Genomic DNA, 19,449 nt, shown 5'->3' with positions numbered 1-19,449 from the left:
CTAGATCATTTGCAATTGAATGGAATAGATCCCTTTTGGACAAAGTGGATTCACCTGCTGCTGCAGTGACCACAGGTGTGATAACATCTAGAATTGGCATCTGGTGCGATCTCTCCGCTTCCACTCCAAAGAAAGTTACCTGTTTATTCCTATCATGCATTGGTTTTTGGGGTTTTCTTTGAGTAATGATGATCTCTTTAGTAGTCTGTTGGCGCCCTCTCCTGGAGGAATAGTTTGCTTGCTCTTGGACATTCTAAAAGAGAGGTCATGATAGACATTGAGCTTCTGAGCTCAATTGGGGACAGTCATGGGTGATGAATGTTTGCAACCTACTGCGAAGCCTCATACCGCAATATAAGGAACGTCAAATACTAAGAAAGGGCGGCCTATGAAAGAATTACTACTTTCAATAAGTACACTTAAACGGCTAATTGGGAATAGAAAAACTGTAAAAAGCCCTCTGAGAAAGCCCCCCTCTAACCTTTGATAGTAAGCTTTTCTGTAGTCTGCCTGTTGATGTATTTTCCGTTTGAACTGTGCACAACATGAAGAGACGGAACACTGGCGGCTTGTCACAATGCCCCCCGATGACATCACAATAGCGCTGCTGCCTAGAAAACAAGCTGCGCAGAAGAAGTTGTTCTTTGGGTGGGAGGGTGGGCTAGTGGAAGGAGGGGGCAATCTCTTTTTTTCCCGGGTGGTAGGGGGATGACAGGAGAAGGGAAGCGGGTGGTGAGAAAGGTACAGAGGGCAGGGTTTGGGGGCTGGGAAGGAAAGGGAAAAGATTAGGGTTTGGGGATGATGAAAGGGCTTTCTACGGGTAAGGATGGCAAAGGGTGGCAGTGACGGAAAGTCAGGCAACCTGTCCTGTCCGTCTTTTTGTATCGTGAATTGGAAAGACTGCAAGGGGGAGGGGAGTTGCTTGCGCCCTAAAGGAGGAGTTATTCAGATTCATTGCAGTGGGCGGCGGCTGCAAAACGCACCATTCTTCTTGTTTTGGCTCTGCAAAGCAGCCTTTTCAAGGGTTGGCTTGGGTGACAAAATGTCTTGTGTAGGCGTGGGTTTGTCTCCCTCTCGCTCTCTCTCCCTAAGATGTGTCCGGCATAGGCCAGGGTGCCACTCGAGGCCCAAACCAATTCTGGTTATCGCTTCTCGGCCTTTTGGCTAAGATCAAGTGTAGTATCTGTTCTTATCAGTTTAATATCTGATACGTCCCCTATCTGGGGACCATATATTAAATGGATTTTTAGAACAGGGAGATGGAAAAAGAGCTTGCTCTGTCCACTCCACGCATTGACCTGGTATTGCAGTACCTCCAGGAACGGTGCACCCCTTCTTAACCCAGTTTCCAAAAGCAGAACTCAATTCACCTGATTCATATTAGCCCGATTTAATGAATTGGAAGAAAGCATACGTCTTCATATGCACCTCAATTTGGCCCATTCACTTTTCACACTTCCTCCTTTTGTTTTTTATCTTTCACACTTTTGACTTTCTTTATTCATCCAAATAGCAAACTCATCACCACTCAACCTGACCAACTCGGCTATGTCCCCGTGCTGCAGTTCTCTGTCTTATCTAGATCATTTGCAATTGAATGGAATAGATCCCTTTTGGACAAAGTGGATTCACCTGCTGCTGCAGTGACCACAGGTGTGATAACATCTAGAATTGGCATCTGGTGCGATCTCTCCGCTTCCACTCCAAAGAAAGTTACCTGTTTATTCCTATCATGCATTGGTTTTTGGGGTTTTCTTTGAGTAATGATGATCTCTTTAGTAGTCTGTTGGCGCCCTCTCCTGGAGGAATAGTTTGCTTGCTCTTGGACATTCTAAAAGAGAGGTCATGATAGACATTGAGCTTCTGAGCTCAATTGGGGACAGTCATGGGTGATGAATGTTTGCAACCTACTGCGAAGCCTCATACCGCAATATAAGGAACGTCAAATACTAAGAAAGGGCGGCCTATGAAAGAATTACTACTTTCAATAAGTACACTTAAACGGCTAATTGGGAATAGAAAAACTGTAAAAAGCCCTCTGAGAAAGCCCCCCTCTAACCTTTGATAGTAAGCTTTTCTGTAGTCTGCCTGTTGATGTATTTTCCGTTTGAACTGTGCACAACATGAAGAGACGGAACACTGGCGGCTTGTCACAATGCCCCCCGATGACATCACAATAGCGCTGCTGCCTAGAAAACAAGCTGCGCAGAAGAAGTTGTTCTTTGGGTGGGAGGGTGGGCTAGTGGAAGGAGGGGGCAATCTCTTTTTTTCCCGGGTGGTAGGGGGATGACAGGAGAAGGGAAGCGGGTGGTGAGAAAGGTACAGAGGGCAGGGTTTGGGGGCTGGGAAGGAAAGGGAAAAGATTAGGGTTTGGGGATGATGAAAGGGCTTTCTACGGGTAAGGATGGCAAAGGGTGGCAGTGACGGAAAGTCAGGCAACCTGTCCTGTCCGTCTTTTTGTATCGTGAATTGGAAAGACTGCAAGGGGGAGGGGAGTTGCTTGCGCCCTAAAGGAGGAGTTATTCAGATTCATTGCAGTGGGCGGCGGCTGCAAAACGCACCATTCTTCTTGTTTTGGCTCTGCAAAGCAGCCTTTTCAAGGGTTGGCTTGGGTGACAAAATGTCTTGTGTAGGCGTGGGTTTGTCTCCCTCTCGCTCTCTCTCCCTAAGATGTGTCCGGCATAGGCCAGGGTGCCACTCGAGGCCCAAACCAATTCTGGTTATCGCTTCTCGGCCTTTTGGCTAAGATCAAGTGTAGTATCTGTTCTTATCAGTTTAATATCTGATACGTCCCCTATCTGGGGACCATATATTAAATGGATTTTTAGAACAGGGAGATGGAAAAAGAGCTTGCTCTGTCCACTCCACGCATTGACCTGGTATTGCAGTACCTCCAGGAACGGTGCACCCCTTCTTAACCCAGTTTCCAAAAGCAGAACTCAATTCACCTGATTCATATTAGCCCGATTTAATGAATTGGAAGAAAGCATACGTCTTCATATGCACCTCAATTTGGCCCATTCACTTTTCACACTTCCTCCTTTTGTTTTTTATCTTTCACACTTTTGACTTTCTTTATTCATCCAAATAGCAAACTCATCACCACTCAACCTGACCAACTCGGCTATGTCCCCGTGCTGCAGTTCTCTGTCTTATCTAGATCATTTGCAATTGAATGGAATAGATCCCTTTTGGACAAAGTGGATTCACCTGCTGCTGCAGTGACCACAGGTGTGATAACATCTAGAATTGGCATCTGGTGCGATCTCTCCGCTTCCACTCCAAAGAAAGTTACCTGTTTATTCCTATCATGCATTGGTTTTTGGGGTTTTCTTTGAGTAATGATGATCTCTTTAGTAGTCTGTTGGCGCCCTCTCCTGGAGGAATAGTTTGCTTGCTCTTGGACATTCTAAAAGAGAGGTCATGATAGACATTGAGCTTCTGAGCTCAATTGGGGACAGTCATGGGTGATGAATGTTTGCAACCTACTGCGAAGCCTCATACCGCAATATAAGGAACGTCAAATACTAAGAAAGGGCGGCCTATGAAAGAATTACTACTTTCAATAAGTACACTTAAACGGCTAATTGGGAATAGAAAAACTGTAAAAAGCCCTCTGAGAAAGCCCCCCTCTAACCTTTGATAGTAAGCTTTTCTGTAGTCTGCCTGTTGATGTATTTTCCGTTTGAACTGTGCACAACATGAAGAGACGGAACACTGGCGGCTTGTCACAATGCCCCCCGATGACATCACAATAGCGCTGCTGCCTAGAAAACAAGCTGCGCAGAAGAAGTTGTTCTTTGGGTGGGAGGGTGGGCTAGTGGAAGGAGGGGGCAATCTCTTTTTTTCCCGGGTGGTAGGGGGATGACAGGAGAAGGGAAGCGGGTGGTGAGAAAGGTACAGAGGGCAGGGTTTGGGGGCTGGGAAGGAAAGGGAAAAGATTAGGGTTTGGGGATGATGAAAGGGCTTTCTACGGGTAAGGATGGCAAAGGGTGGCAGTGACGGAAAGTCAGGCAACCTGTCCTGTCCGTCTTTTTGTATCGTGAATTGGAAAGACTGCAAGGGGGAGGGGAGTTGCTTGCGCCCTAAAGGAGGAGTTATTCAGATTCATTGCAGTGGGCGGCGGCTGCAAAACGCACCATTCTTCTTGTTTTGGCTCTGCAAAGCAGCCTTTTCAAGGGTTGGCTTGGGTGACAAAATGTCTTGTGTAGGCGTGGGTTTGTCTCCCTCTCGCTCTCTCTCCCTAAGATGTGTCCGGCATAGGCCAGGGTGCCACTCGAGGCCCAAACCAATTCTGGTTATCGCTTCTCGGCCTTTTGGCTAAGATCAAGTGTAGTATCTGTTCTTATCAGTTTAATATCTGATACGTCCCCTATCTGGGGACCATATATTAAATGGATTTTTAGAACAGGGAGATGGAAAAAGAGCTTGCTCTGTCCACTCCACGCATTGACCTGGTATTGCAGTACCTCCAGGAACGGTGCACCCCTTCTTAACCCAGTTTCCAAAAGCAGAACTCAATTCACCTGATTCATATTAGCCCGATTTAATGAATTGGAAGAAAGCATACGTCTTCATATGCACCTCAATTTGGCCCATTCACTTTTCACACTTCCTCCTTTTGTTTTTTATCTTTCACACTTTTGACTTTCTTTATTCATCCAAATAGCAAACTCATCACCACTCAACCTGACCAACTCGGCTATGTCCCCGTGCTGCAGTTCTCTGTCTTATCTAGATCATTTGCAATTGAATGGAATAGATCCCTTTTGGACAAAGTGGATTCACCTGCTGCTGCAGTGACCACAGGTGTGATAACATCTAGAATTGGCATCTGGTGCGATCTCTCCGCTTCCACTCCAAAGAAAGTTACCTGTTTATTCCTATCATGCATTGGTTTTTGGGGTTTTCTTTGAGTAATGATGATCTCTTTAGTAGTCTGTTGGCGCCCTCTCCTGGAGGAATAGTTTGCTTGCTCTTGGACATTCTAAAAGAGAGGTCATGATAGACATTGAGCTTCTGAGCTCAATTGGGGACAGTCATGGGTGATGAATGTTTGCAACCTACTGCGAAGCCTCATACCGCAATATAAGGAACGTCAAATACTAAGAAAGGGCGGCCTATGAAAGAATTACTACTTTCAATAAGTACACTTAAACGGCTAATTGGGAATAGAAAAACTGTAAAAAGCCCTCTGAGAAAGCCCCCCTCTAACCTTTGATAGTAAGCTTTTCTGTAGTCTGCCTGTTGATGTATTTTCCGTTTGAACTGTGCACAACATGAAGAGACGGAACACTGGCGGCTTGTCACAATGCCCCCCGATGACATCACAATAGCGCTGCTGCCTAGAAAACAAGCTGCGCAGAAGAAGTTGTTCTTTGGGTGGGAGGGTGGGCTAGTGGAAGGAGGGGGCAATCTCTTTTTTTCCCGGGTGGTAGGGGGATGACAGGAGAAGGGAAGCGGGTGGTGAGAAAGGTACAGAGGGCAGGGTTTGGGGGCTGGGAAGGAAAGGGAAAAGATTAGGGTTTGGGGATGATGAAAGGGCTTTCTACGGGTAAGGATGGCAAAGGGTGGCAGTGACGGAAAGTCAGGCAACCTGTCCTGTCCGTCTTTTTGTATCGTGAATTGGAAAGACTGCAAGGGGGAGGGGAGTTGCTTGCGCCCTAAAGGAGGAGTTATTCAGATTCATTGCAGTGGGCGGCGGCTGCAAAACGCACCATTCTTCTTGTTTTGGCTCTGCAAAGCAGCCTTTTCAAGGGTTGGCTTGGGTGACAAAATGTCTTGTGTAGGCGTGGGTTTGTCTCCCTCTCGCTCTCTCTCCCTAAGATGTGTCCGGCATAGGCCAGGGTGCCACTCGAGGCCCAAACCAATTCTGGTTATCGCTTCTCGGCCTTTTGGCTAAGATCAAGTGTAGTATCTGTTCTTATCAGTTTAATATCTGATACGTCCCCTATCTGGGGACCATATATTAAATGGATTTTTAGAACAGGGAGATGGAAAAAGAGCTTGCTCTGTCCACTCCACGCATTGACCTGGTATTGCAGTACCTCCAGGAACGGTGCACCCCTTCTTAACCCAGTTTCCAAAAGCAGAACTCAATTCACCTGATTCATATTAGCCCGATTTAATGAATTGGAAGAAAGCATACGTCTTCATATGCACCTCAATTTGGCCCATTCACTTTTCACACTTCCTCCTTTTGTTTTTTATCTTTCACACTTTTGACTTTCTTTATTCATCCAAATAGCAAACTCATCACCACTCAACCTGACCAACTCGGCTATGTCCCCGTGCTGCAGTTCTCTGTCTTATCTAGATCATTTGCAATTGAATGGAATAGATCCCTTTTGGACAAAGTGGATTCACCTGCTGCTGCAGTGACCACAGGTGTGATAACATCTAGAATTGGCATCTGGTGCGATCTCTCCGCTTCCACTCCAAAGAAAGTTACCTGTTTATTCCTATCATGCATTGGTTTTTGGGGTTTTCTTTGAGTAATGATGATCTCTTTAGTAGTCTGTTGGCGCCCTCTCCTGGAGGAATAGTTTGCTTGCTCTTGGACATTCTAAAAGAGAGGTCATGATAGACATTGAGCTTCTGAGCTCAATTGGGGACAGTCATGGGTGATGAATGTTTGCAACCTACTGCGAAGCCTCATACCGCAATATAAGGAACGTCAAATACTAAGAAAGGGCGGCCTATGAAAGAATTACTACTTTCAATAAGTACACTTAAACGGCTAATTGGGAATAGAAAAACTGTAAAAAGCCCTCTGAGAAAGCCCCCCTCTAACCTTTGATAGTAAGCTTTTCTGTAGTCTGCCTGTTGATGTATTTTCCGTTTGAACTGTGCACAACATGAAGAGACGGAACACTGGCGGCTTGTCACAATGCCCCCCGATGACATCACAATAGCGCTGCTGCCTAGAAAACAAGCTGCGCAGAAGAAGTTGTTCTTTGGGTGGGAGGGTGGGCTAGTGGAAGGAGGGGGCAATCTCTTTTTTTCCCGGGTGGTAGGGGGATGACAGGAGAAGGGAAGCGGGTGGTGAGAAAGGTACAGAGGGCAGGGTTTGGGGGCTGGGAAGGAAAGGGAAAAGATTAGGGTTTGGGGATGATGAAAGGGCTTTCTACGGGTAAGGATGGCAAAGGGTGGCAGTGACGGAAAGTCAGGCAACCTGTCCTGTCCGTCTTTTTGTATCGTGAATTGGAAAGACTGCAAGGGGGAGGGGAGTTGCTTGCGCCCTAAAGGAGGAGTTATTCAGATTCATTGCAGTGGGCGGCGGCTGCAAAACGCACCATTCTTCTTGTTTTGGCTCTGCAAAGCAGCCTTTTCAAGGGTTGGCTTGGGTGACAAAATGTCTTGTGTAGGCGTGGGTTTGTCTCCCTCTCGCTCTCTCTCCCTAAGATGTGTCCGGCATAGGCCAGGGTGCCACTCGAGGCCCAAACCAATTCTGGTTATCGCTTCTCGGCCTTTTGGCTAAGATCAAGTGTAGTATCTGTTCTTATCAGTTTAATATCTGATACGTCCCCTATCTGGGGACCATATATTAAATGGATTTTTAGAACAGGGAGATGGAAAAAGAGCTTGCTCTGTCCACTCCACGCATTGACCTGGTATTGCAGTACCTCCAGGAACGGTGCACCCCTTCTTAACCCAGTTTCCAAAAGCAGAACTCAATTCACCTGATTCATATTAGCCCGATTTAATGAATTGGAAGAAAGCATACGTCTTCATATGCACCTCAATTTGGCCCATTCACTTTTCACACTTCCTCCTTTTGTTTTTTATCTTTCACACTTTTGACTTTCTTTATTCATCCAAATAGCAAACTCATCACCACTCAACCTGACCAACTCGGCTATGTCCCCGTGCTGCAGTTCTCTGTCTTATCTAGATCATTTGCAATTGAATGGAATAGATCCCTTTTGGACAAAGTGGATTCACCTGCTGCTGCAGTGACCACAGGTGTGATAACATCTAGAATTGGCATCTGGTGCGATCTCTCCGCTTCCACTCCAAAGAAAGTTACCTGTTTATTCCTATCATGCATTGGTTTTTGGGGTTTTCTTTGAGTAATGATGATCTCTTTAGTAGTCTGTTGGCGCCCTCTCCTGGAGGAATAGTTTGCTTGCTCTTGGACATTCTAAAAGAGAGGTCATGATAGACATTGAGCTTCTGAGCTCAATTGGGGACAGTCATGGGTGATGAATGTTTGCAACCTACTGCGAAGCCTCATACCGCAATATAAGGAACGTCAAATACTAAGAAAGGGCGGCCTATGAAAGAATTACTACTTTCAATAAGTACACTTAAACGGCTAATTGGGAATAGAAAAACTGTAAAAAGCCCTCTGAGAAAGCCCCCCTCTAACCTTTGATAGTAAGCTTTTCTGTAGTCTGCCTGTTGATGTATTTTCCGTTTGAACTGTGCACAACATGAAGAGACGGAACACTGGCGGCTTGTCACAATGCCCCCCGATGACATCACAATAGCGCTGCTGCCTAGAAAACAAGCTGCGCAGAAGAAGTTGTTCTTTGGGTGGGAGGGTGGGCTAGTGGAAGGAGGGGGCAATCTCTTTTTTTCCCGGGTGGTAGGGGGATGACAGGAGAAGGGAAGCGGGTGGTGAGAAAGGTACAGAGGGCAGGGTTTGGGGGCTGGGAAGGAAAGGGAAAAGATTAGGGTTTGGGGATGATGAAAGGGCTTTCTACGGGTAAGGATGGCAAAGGGTGGCAGTGACGGAAAGTCAGGCAACCTGTCCTGTCCGTCTTTTTGTATCGTGAGTTGGAAAGACTGCAAGGGGGAGGGGAGTTGCTTGCGCCCTAAAGGAGGAGTTATTCAGATTCATTGCAGTGGGCGGCGGCTGCAAAACGCACCATTCTTCTTGTTTTGGCTCTGCAAAGCAGCCTTTTCAAGGGTTGGCTTGGGTGACAAAATGTCTTGTGTAGGCGTGGGTTTGTCTCCCTCTCGCTCTCTCTCCCTAAGATGTGTCCGGCATAGGCCAGGGTGCCACTCGAGGCCCAAACCAATTCTGGTTATCGCTTCTCGGCCTTTTGGCTAAGATCAAGTGTAGTATCTGTTCTTATCAGTTTAATATCTGATACGTCCCCTATCTGGGGACCATATATTAAATGGATTTTTAGAACAGGGAGATGGAAAAAGAGCTTGCTCTGTCCACTCCACGCATTGACCTGGTATTGCAGTACCTCCAGGAACGGTGCACCCCTTCTTAACCCAGTTTCCAAAAGCAGAACTCAATTCACCTGATTCATATTAGCCCGATTTAATGAATTGGAAGAAAGCATACGTCTTCATATGCACCTCAATTTGGCCCATTCACTTTTCACACTTCCTCCTTTTGTTTTTTATCTTTCACACTTTTGACTTTCTTTATTCATCCAAATAGCAAACTCATCACCACTCAACCTGACCAACTCGGCTATGTCCCCGTGCTGCAGTTCTCTGTCTTATCTAGATCATTTGCAATTGAATGGAATAGATCCCTTTTGGACAAAGTGGATTCACCTGCTGCTGCAGTGACCACAGGTGTGATAACATCTAGAATTGGCATCTGGTGCGATCTCTCCGCTTCCACTCCAAAGAAAGTTACCTGTTTATTCCTATCATGCATTGGTTTTTGGGGTTTTCTTTGAGTAATGATGATCTCTTTAGTAGTCTGTTGGCGCCCTCTCCTGGAGGAATAGTTTGCTTGCTCTTGGACATTCTAAAAGAGAGGTCATGATAGACATTGAGCTTCTGAGCTCAATTGGGGACAGTCTTGGGTGATGAATGTTTGCAACCTACTGCGAAGCCTCATACCGCAATATAAGGAACGTCAAATACTAAGAAAGGGCGGCCTATGAAAGAATTACTACTTTCAATAAGTACACTTAAACGGCTAATTGGGAATAGAAAAACTGTAAAAAGCCCTCTGAGAAAGCCCCCCTCTAACCTTTGATAGTAAGCTTTTCTGTAGTCTGCCTGTTGATGTATTTTCCGTTTGAACTGTGCACAACATGAAGAGACGGAACACTGGCGGCTTGTCACAATGCCCCCCGATGACATCACAATAGCGCTGCTGCCTAGAAAACAAGCTGCGCAGAAGAAGTTGTTCTTTGGGTGGGAGGGTGGGCTAGTGGAAGGAGGGGGCAATCTCTTTTTTTCCCGGGTGGTAGGGGGATGACAGGAGAAGGGAAGCGGGTGGTGAGAAAGGTACAGAGGGCAGGGTTTGGGGGCTGGGAAGGAAAGGGAAAAGATTAGGGTTTGGGGATGATGAAAGGGCTTTCTACGGGTAAGGATGGCAAAGGGTGGCAGTGACGGAAAGTCAGGCAACCTGTCCTGTCCGTCTTTTTGTATCGTGAATTGGAAAGACTGCAAGGGGGAGGGGAGTTGCTTGCGCCCTAAAGGAGGAGTTATTCAGATTCATTGCAGTGGGCGGCGGCTGCAAAACGCACCATTCTTCTTGTTTTGGCTCTGCAAAGCAGCCTTTTCAAGGGTTGGCTTGGGTGACAAAATGTCTTGTGTAGGCGTGGGTTTGTCTCCCTCTCGCTCTCTCTCCCTAAGATGTGTCCGGCATAGGCCAGGGTGCCACTCGAGGCCCAAACCAATTCTGGTTATCGCTTCTCGGCCTTTTGGCTAAGATCAAGTGTAGTATCTGTTCTTATCAGTTTAATATCTGATACGTCCCCTATCTGGGGACCATATATTAAATGGATTTTTAGAACAGGGAGATGGAAAAAGAGCTTGCTCTGTCCACTCCACGCATTGACCTGGTATTGCAGTACCTCCAGGAACGGTGCACCCCTTCTTAACCCAGTTTCCAAAAGCAGAACTCAATTCACCTGATTCATATTAGCCCGATTTAATGAATTGGAAGAAAGCATACGTCTTCATATGCACCTCAATTTGGCCCATTCACTTTTCACACTTCCTCCTTTTGTTTTTTATCTTTCACACTTTTGACTTTCTTTATTCATCCAAATAGCAAACTCATCACCACTCAACCTGACCAACTCGGCTATGTCCCCGTGCTGCAGTTCTCTGTCTTATCTAGATCATTTGCAATTGAATGGAATAGATCCCTTTTGGACAAAGTGGATTCACCTGCTGCTGCAGTGACCACAGGTGTGATAACATCTAGAATTGGCATCTGGTGCGATCTCTCCGCTTCCACTCCAAAGAAAGTTACCTGTTTATTCCTATCATGCATTGGTTTTTGGGGTTTTCTTTGAGTAATGATGATCTCTTTAGTAGTCTGTTGGCGCCCTCTCCTGGAGGAATAGTTTGCTTGCTCTTGGACATTCTAAAAGAGAGGTCATGATAGACATTGAGCTTCTGAGCTCAATTGGGGACAGTCATGGGTGATGAATGTTTGCAACCTACTGCGAAGCCTCATACCGCAATATAAGGAACGTCAAATACTAAGAAAGGGCGGCCTATGAAAGAATTACTACTTTCAATAAGTACACTTAAACGGCTAATTGGGAATAGAAAAACTGTAAAAAGCCCTCTGAGAAAGCCCCCCTCTAACCTTTGATAGTAAGCTTTTCTGTAGTCTGCCTGTTGATGTATTTTCCGTTTGAACTGTGCACAACATGAAGAGACGGAACACTGGCGGCTTGTCACAATGCCCCCCGATGACATCACAATAGCGCTGCTGCCTAGAAAACAAGCTGCGCAGAAGAAGTTGTTCTTTGGGTGGGAGGGTGGGCTAGTGGAAGGAGGGGGCAATCTCTTTTTTTCCCGGGTGGTAGGGGGATGACAGGAGAAGGGAAGCGGGTGGTGAGAAAGGTACAGAGGGCAGGGTTTGGGGGCTGGGAAGGAAAGGGAAAAGATTAGGGTTTGGGGATGATGAAAGGGCTTTCTACGGGTAAGGATGGCAAAGGGTGGCAGTGACGGAAAGTCAGGCAACCTGTCCTGTCCGTCTTTTTGTATCGTGAATTGGAAAGACTGCAAGGGGGAGGGGAGTTGCTTGCGCCCTAAAGGAGGAGTTATTCAGATTCATTGCAGTGGGCGGCGGCTGCAAAACGCACCATTCTTCTTGTTTTGGCTCTGCAAAGCAGCCTTTTCAAGGGTTGGCTTGGGTGACAAAATGTCTTGTGTAGGCGTGGGTTTGTCTCCCTCTCGCTCTCTCTCCCTAAGATGTGTCCGGCATAGGCCAGGGTGCCACTCGAGGCCCAAACCAATTCTGGTTATCGCTTCTCGGCCTTTTGGCTAAGATCAAGTGTAGTATCTGTTCTTATCAGTTTAATATCTGATACGTCCCCTATCTGGGGACCATATATTAAATGGATTTTTAGAACAGGGAGATGGAAAAAGAGCTTGCTCTGTCCACTCCACGCATTGACCTGGTATTGCAGTACCTCCAGGAACGGTGCACCCCTTCTTAACCCAGTTTCCAAAAGCAGAACTCAATTCACCTGATTCATATTAGCCCGATTTAATGAATTGGAAGAAAGCATACGTCTTCATATGCACCTCAATTTGGCCCATTCACTTTTCACACTTCCTCCTTTTGTTTTTTATCTTTCACACTTTTGACTTTCTTTATTCATCCAAATAGCAAACTCATCACCACTCAACCTGACCAACTCGGCTATGTCCCCGTGCTGCAGTTCTCTGTCTTATCTAGATCATTTGCAATTGAATGGAATAGATCCCTTTTGGACAAAGTGGATTCACCTGCTGCTGCAGTGACCACAGGTGTGATAACATCTAGAATTGGCATCTGGTGCGATCTCTCCGCTTCCACTCCAAAGAAAGTTACCTGTTTATTCCTATCATGCATTGGTTTTTGGGGTTTTCTTTGAGTAATGATGATCTCTTTAGTAGTCTGTTGGCGCCCTCTCCTGGAGGAATAGTTTGCTTGCTCTTGGACATTCTAAAAGAGAGGTCATGATAGACATTGAGCTTCTGAGCTCAATTGGGGACAGTCATGGGTGATGAATGTTTGCAACCTACTGCGAAGCCTCATACCGCAATATAAGGAACGTCAAATACTAAGAAAGGGCGGCCTATGAAAGAATTACTACTTTCAATAAGTACACTTAAACGGCTAATTGGGAATAGAAAAACTGTAAAAAGCCCTCTGAGAAAGCCCCCCTCTAACCTTTGATAGTAAGCTTTTCTGTAGTCTGCCTGTTGATGTATTTTCCGTTTGAACTGTGCACAACATGAAGAGACGGAACACTGGCGGCTTGTCACAATGCCCCCCGATGACATCACAATAGCGCTGCTGCCTAGAAAACAAGCTGCGCAGAAGAAGTTGTTCTTTGGGTGGGAGGGTGGGCTAGTGGAAGGAGGGGGCAATCTCTTTTTTTCCCGGGTGGTAGGGGGATGACAGGAGAAGGGAAGCGGGTGGTGAGAAAGGTACAGAGGGCAGGGTTTGGGGGCTGGGAAGGAAAGGGAAAAGATTAGGGTTTGGGGATGATGAAAGGGCTTTCTACGGGTAAGGATGGCAAAGGGTGGCAGTGACGGAAAGTCAGGCAACCTGTCCTGTCCGTCTTTTTGTATCGTGAATTGGAAAGACTGCAAGGGGGAGGGGAGTTGCTTGCGCCCTAAAGGAGGAGTTATTCAGATTCATTGCAGTGGGCGGCGGCTGCAAAACGCACCATTCTTCTTGTTTTGGCTCTGCAAAGCAGCCTTTTCAAGGGTTGGCTTGGGTGACAAAATGTCTTGTGTAGGCGTGGGTTTGTCTCCCTCTCGCTCTCTCTCCCTAAGATGTGTCCGGCATAGGCCAGGGTGCCACTCGAGGCCCAAACCAATTCTGGTTATCGCTTCTCGGCCTTTTGGCTAAGATCAAGTGTAGTATCTGTTCTTATCAGTTTAATATCTGATACGTCCCCTATCTGGGGACCATATATTAAATGGATTTTTAGAACAGGGAGATGGAAAAAGAGCTTGCTCTGTCCACTCCACGCATTGACCTGGTATTGCAGTACCTCCAGGAACGGTGCACCCCTTCTTAACCCAGTTTCCAAAAGCAGAACTCAATTCACCTGATTCATATTAGCCCGATTTAATGAATTGGAAGAAAGCATACGTCTTCATATGCACCTCAATTTGGCCCATTCACTTTTCACACTTCCTCCTTTTGTTTTTTATCTTTCACACTTTTGACTTTCTTTATTCATCCAAATAGCAAACTCATCACCACTCAACCTGACCAACTCGGCTATGTCCCCGTGCTGCAGTTCTCTGTCTTATCTAGATCATTTGCAATTGAATGGAATAGATCCCTTTTGGACAAAGTGGATTCACCTGCTGCTGCAGTGACCACAGGTGTGATAACATCTAGAATTGGCATCTGGTGCGATCTCTCCGCTTCCACTCCAAAGAAAGTTACCTGTTTATTCCTATCATGCATTGGTTTTTGGGGTTTTCTTTGAGTAATGATGATCTCTTTAGTAGTCTGTTGGCGCCCTCTCCTGGAGGAATAGTTTGCTTGCTCTTGGACATTCTAAAAGAGAGGTCATGATAGACATTGAGCTTCTGAGCTCAATTGGGGACAGTCATGGGTGATGAATGTTTGCAACCTACTGCGAAGCCTCATACCGCAATATAAGGAACGTCAAATACTAAGAAAGGGCGGCCTATGAAAGAATTACTACTTTCAATAAGTACACTTAAACGGCTAATTGGGAATAGAAAAACTGTAAAAAGCCCTCTGAGAAAGCCCCCCTCTAACCTTTGATAGTAAGCTTTTCTGTAGTCTGCCTGTTGATGTATTTTCCGTTTGAACTGTGCACAACATGAAGAGACGGAACACTGGCGGCTTGTCACAATGCCCCCCGATGACATCACAATAGCGCTGCTGCCTAGAAAACAAGCTGCGCAGAAGAAGTTGTTCTTTGGGTGGGAGGGTGGGCTAGTGGAAGGAGGGGGCAATCTCTTTTTTTCCCGGGTGGTAGGGGGATGACAGGAGAAGGGAAGCGGGTGGTGAGAAAGGTACAGAGGGCAGGGTTTGGGGGCTGGGAAGGAAAGGGAAAAGATTAGGGTTTGGGGATGATGAAAGGGCTTTCTACGGGTAAGGATGGCAAAGGGTGGCAGTGACGGAAAGTCAGGCAACCTGTCCTGTCCGTCTTTTTGTATCGTGAATTGGAAAGACTGCAAGGGGGAGGGGAGTTGCTTGCGCCCTAAAGGAGGAGTTATTCAGATTCATTGCAGTGGGCGGCGGCTGCAAAACGCACCATTCTTCTTGTTTTGGCTCTGCAAAGCAGCCTTTTCAAGGGTTGGCTTGGGTGACAAAATGTCTTGTGTAGGCGTGGGTTTGTCTCCCTCTCGCTCTCTCTCCCTAAGATGTGTCCGGCATAGGCCAGGGTGCCACTCGAGGCCCAAACCAATTCTGGTTATCGCTTCTCGGCCTTTTGGCTAAGATCAAGTGTAGTATCTGTTCTTATCAGTTTAATATCTGATACGTCCCCTATCTGGGGACCATATATTAAATGGATTTTTAGAACAGGGAGATGGAAAAAGAGCTTGCTCTGTCCACTCCACGCATTGACCTGGTATTGCAGTACCTCCAGGAACGGTGCACCCCTTCTTAACCCAGTTTCCAAAAGCAGAACTCAATTCACCTGATTCATATTAGCCCGATTTAATGAATTGGAAGAAAGCATACGTCTTCATATGCACCTCAATTTGGCCCATTCACTTTTCACACTTCCTCCTTTTGTTTTTTATCTTTCACACTTTTGACTTTCTTTATTCATCCAAATAGCAAACTCATCACCACTCAACCTGACCAACTCGGCTATGTCCCCGTGCTGCAGTTCTCTGTCTTATCTAGATCATTTGCAATTGAATGGAATAGATCCCTTTTGGACAAAGTGGATTCACCTGCTGCTGCAGTGACCACAGGTGTGATAACATCTAGAATTGGCATCTGGTGCGATCTCTCCGCTTCCACTCCAAAGAAAGTTACCTGTTTATTCCTATCATGCATTGGTTTTTGGGGTTTTCTTTGAGTAATGATGATCTCTTTAGTAGTCTGTTGGCGCCCTCTCCTGGAGGAATAGTTTGCTTGCTCTTGGACATTCTAAAAGAGAGGTCATGATAGACATTGAGCTTCTGAGCTCAATTGGGGACAGTCATGGGTGATGAATGTTTGCAACCTACTGCGAAGCCTCATACCGCAATATAAGGAACGTCAAATACTAAGAAAGGGCGGCCTATGAAAGAATTACTACTTTCAATAAGTACACTTAAACGGCTAATTGGGAATAGAAAAACTGTAAAAAGCCCTCTGAGAAAGCCCCCCTCTAACCTTTGATAGTAAGCTTTTCTGTAGTCTGCCTGTTGATGTATTTTCCGTTTGAACTGTGCACAACATGAAGAGACGGAACACTGGCGGCTTGTCACAATGCCCCCCGATGACATCACAATAGCGCTGCTGCCTAGAAAACAAGCTGCGCAGAAGAAGTTGTTCTTTGGGTGGGAGGGTGGGCTAGTGGAAGGAGGGGGCAATCTCTTTTTTTCCCGGGTGGTAGGGGGATGACAGGAGAAGGGAAGCGGGTGGTGAGAAAGGTACAGAGGGCAGGGTTTGGGGGCTGGGAAGGAAAGGGAAAAGATTAGGGTTTGGGGATGATGAAAGGGCTTTCTACGGGTAAGGATGGCAAAGGGTGGCAGTGACGGAAAGTCAGGCAACCTGTCCTGTCCGTCTTTTTGTATCGTGAATTGGAAAGACTGCAAGGGGGAGGGGAGTTGCTTGCGCCCTAAAGGAGGAGTTATTCAGATTCATTGCAGTGGGCGGCGGCTGCAAAACGCACCATTCTTCTTGTTTTGGCTCTGCAAAGCAGCCTTTTCAAGGGTTGGCTTGGGTGACAAAATGTCTTGTGTAGGCGTGGGTTTGTCTCCCTCTCGCTCTCTCTCCCTAAGATGTGTCCGGCATAGGCCAGGGTGCCACTCGAGGCCCAAACCAATTCTGGTTATCGCTTCTCGGCCTTTTGGCTAAGATCAAGTGTAGTATCTGTTCTTATCAGTTTAATATCTGATACGTCCCCTATCTGGGGACCATATATTAAATGGATTTTTAGAACAGGGAGATGGAAAAAGAGCTTGCTCTGTCCACTCCACGCATTGACCTGGTATTGCAGTACCTCCAGGAACGGTGCACCCCTTCTTAACCCAGTTTCCAAAAGCAGAACTCAATTCACCTGATTCATATTAGCCCGATTTAATGAATTGGAAGAAAGCATACGTCTTCATATGCACCTCAATTTGGCCCATTCACTTTTCACACTTCCTCCTTTTGTTTTTTATCTTTCACACTTTTGACTTTCTTTATTCATCCAAATAGCAAACTCATCACCACTCAACCTGACCAACTCGGCTATGTCCCCGTGCTGCAGTTCTCTGTCTTATCTAGATCATTTGCAATTGAATGGAATAGATCCCTTTTGGACAAAGTGGATTCACCTGCTGCTGCAGTGACCACAGGTGTGATAACATCTAGAATTGGCATCTGGTGCGATCTCTCCGCTTCCACTCCAAAGAAAGTTACCTGTTTATTCCTATCATGCATTGGTTTTTGGGGTTTTCTTTGAGTAATGATGATCTCTTTAGTAGTCTGTTGGCGCCCTCTCCTGGAGGAATAGTTTGCTTGCTCTTGGACATTCTAAAAGAGAGGTCATGATAGACATTGAGCTTCTGAGCTCAATTGGGGACAGTCATGGGTGATGAATGTTTGCAACCTACTGCGAAGCCTCATACCGCAATATAAGGAACGTCAAATACTAAGAAAGGGCGGCCTATGAAAGAATTACTACTTTCAATAAGTACACTTAAACGGCTAATTGGGAATAGAAAAACTGTAAAAAGCCCTCTGAGAAAGCCCCCCTCTAACCTTTGATAGTAAGCTTTTCTGTAGTCTGCCTGTTGATGTATTTTCCGTTTGAACTGTGCACAACATGAAGAGACGGAACACTGGCGGCTTGTCACAATGCCCCCCGATGACATCACAATAGCGCTGCTGCCTAGAAAACAAGCTGCGCAGAAGAAGTTGTTCTTTGGGTGGGAGGGTGGGCTAGTGGAAGGAGGGGGCAATCTCTTTTTTTCCCGGGTGGTAGGGGGATGACAGGAGAAGGGAAGCGGGTGGTGAGAAAGGTACAGAGGGCAGGGTTTGGGGGCTGGGAATGGAAAGGGAAAAGATTAGGGTTTGGGGATGATGAAAGGGCTTTCTACGGGTAAGGATGGCAAAGGGTGGCAGTGACGGAAAGTCAGGCAACCTGTCCTGTCCGTCTTTTTGTATCGTGAATTGGAAAGACTGCAAGGGGGAGGGGAGTTGCTTGCGCCCTAAAGGAGGAGTTATTCAGATTCATTGCAGTGGGCGGCGGCTGCAAAACGCACCATTCTTCTTGTTTTGGCTCTGCAAAGCAGCCTTTTCAAGGGTTGGCTTGGGTGACAAAATGTCTTGTGTAGGCGTGGGTTTGTCTCCCTCTCGCTCTCTCTCCCTAAGATGTGTCCGGCATAGGCCAGGGTGCCACTCGAGGCCCAAACCAATTCTGGTTATCGCTTCTCGGCCTTTTGGCTAAGATCAAGTGTAGTATCTGTTCTTATCAGTTTAATATCTGATACGTCCCCTATCTGGGGACCATATATTAAATGGATTTTTAGAACAGGGAGATGGAAAAAGAGCTTGCTCTGTCCACTCCACGCATTGACCTGGTATTGCAGTACCTCCAGGAACGGTGCACCCCTTCTTAACCCAGTTTCCAAAAGCAGAACTCAATTCACCTGATTCATATTAGCCCGATTTAATGAATTGGAAGAAAGCATACGTCTTCATATGCACCTCAATTTGGCCCATTCACTTTTCACACTTCCTCCTTTTGTTTTTTATCTTTCACACTTTTGACTTTCTTTATTCATCCAAATAGCAAACTCATCACCACTCAACCTGACCAACTCGGCTATGTCCCCGTGCTGCAGTTCTCTGTCTTATCTAGATCATTTGCAATTGAATGGAATAGATCCCTTTTGGACAAAGTGGATTCACCTGCTGCTGCAGTGACCACAGGTGTGATAACATCTAGAATTGGCATCTGGTGCGATCTCTCCGCTTCCACTCCAAAGAAAGTTACCTGTTTATTCCTATCATGCATTGGTTTTTGGGGTTTTCTTTGAGTAATGATGATCTCTTTAGTAGTCTGTTGGCGCCCTCTCCTGGAGGAATAGTTTGCTTGCTCTTGGACATTCTAAAAGAGAGGTCATGATAGACATTGAGCTTCTGAGCTCAATTGGGGACAGTCATGGGTGATGAATGTTTGCAACCTACTGCGAAGCCTCATACCGCAATATAAGGAACGTCAAATACTAAGAAAGGGCGGCCTATGAAAGAATTACTACTTTCAATAAGTACACTTAAACGGCTAATTGGGAATAGAAAAACTGTAAAAAGCCCTCTGAGAAAGCCCCCCTCTAACCTTTGATAGTAAGCTTTTCTGTAGTCTGCCT

At 46.2% G+C, this 19,449-nt stretch overlaps 12 non-coding genes across 12 annotated transcripts; all 12 read left to right on the top strand.

Annotated features, from left to right (window-relative positions):
- Positions 1-1,144: 1,144 nt before the first annotated feature.
- Positions 1,145-1,335, top strand: LOC142274207 (U2 spliceosomal RNA). The gene has a single exon (XR_012738546.1). It is a non-coding gene; the product is annotated as a U2 spliceosomal RNA (small nuclear RNA).
- A 1,387-nt stretch (positions 1,336-2,722) lies between these two features.
- LOC142274206 (U2 spliceosomal RNA) lies at positions 2,723-2,913 on the top strand. The gene has a single exon (XR_012738545.1). It is a non-coding gene; the product is annotated as a U2 spliceosomal RNA (small nuclear RNA).
- A 1,387-nt stretch (positions 2,914-4,300) lies between these two features.
- On the top strand, positions 4,301-4,491 carry LOC142274205 (U2 spliceosomal RNA). The gene has a single exon (XR_012738544.1). It is a non-coding gene; the product is annotated as a U2 spliceosomal RNA (small nuclear RNA).
- Positions 4,492-5,878: 1,387 nt separating this feature from the next.
- Positions 5,879-6,069, top strand: LOC142274204 (U2 spliceosomal RNA). Its single transcript, XR_012738543.1, has one exon. It is a non-coding gene; the product is annotated as a U2 spliceosomal RNA (small nuclear RNA).
- A 1,387-nt stretch (positions 6,070-7,456) lies between these two features.
- On the top strand, positions 7,457-7,647 carry LOC142274202 (U2 spliceosomal RNA). The gene has a single exon (XR_012738542.1). It is a non-coding gene; the product is annotated as a U2 spliceosomal RNA (small nuclear RNA).
- A 1,387-nt stretch (positions 7,648-9,034) lies between these two features.
- On the top strand, positions 9,035-9,225 carry LOC142274201 (U2 spliceosomal RNA). The gene has a single exon (XR_012738541.1). It is a non-coding gene; the product is annotated as a U2 spliceosomal RNA (small nuclear RNA).
- A 1,387-nt stretch (positions 9,226-10,612) lies between these two features.
- LOC142274200 (U2 spliceosomal RNA) lies at positions 10,613-10,803 on the top strand. Its single transcript, XR_012738540.1, has one exon. It is a non-coding gene; the product is annotated as a U2 spliceosomal RNA (small nuclear RNA).
- A 1,387-nt stretch (positions 10,804-12,190) lies between these two features.
- On the top strand, positions 12,191-12,381 carry LOC142274241 (U2 spliceosomal RNA). Its single transcript, XR_012738576.1, has one exon. It is a non-coding gene; the product is annotated as a U2 spliceosomal RNA (small nuclear RNA).
- A 1,387-nt stretch (positions 12,382-13,768) lies between these two features.
- Positions 13,769-13,959, top strand: LOC142274235 (U2 spliceosomal RNA). The gene has a single exon (XR_012738572.1). It is a non-coding gene; the product is annotated as a U2 spliceosomal RNA (small nuclear RNA).
- Positions 13,960-15,346: 1,387 nt separating this feature from the next.
- Positions 15,347-15,537, top strand: LOC142274223 (U2 spliceosomal RNA). The gene has a single exon (XR_012738561.1). It is a non-coding gene; the product is annotated as a U2 spliceosomal RNA (small nuclear RNA).
- Positions 15,538-16,924: 1,387 nt separating this feature from the next.
- LOC142274211 (U2 spliceosomal RNA) lies at positions 16,925-17,115 on the top strand. Its single transcript, XR_012738550.1, has one exon. It is a non-coding gene; the product is annotated as a U2 spliceosomal RNA (small nuclear RNA).
- Positions 17,116-18,503: 1,388 nt separating this feature from the next.
- On the top strand, positions 18,504-18,694 carry LOC142274199 (U2 spliceosomal RNA). The gene has a single exon (XR_012738539.1). It is a non-coding gene; the product is annotated as a U2 spliceosomal RNA (small nuclear RNA).
- The last annotated feature ends 755 nt before the right edge of the window (positions 18,695-19,449 follow it).

Source organism: Anomaloglossus baeobatrachus, unplaced genomic scaffold (assembly GCF_048569485.1).
Source record: "Anomaloglossus baeobatrachus isolate aAnoBae1 unplaced genomic scaffold, aAnoBae1.hap1 Scaffold_3714, whole genome shotgun sequence".
Taxonomy (NCBI): domain Eukaryota; kingdom Metazoa; phylum Chordata; class Amphibia; order Anura; family Aromobatidae; genus Anomaloglossus; species Anomaloglossus baeobatrachus.
This window is presented reverse-complemented; position numbering and strand designations above follow the sequence as displayed.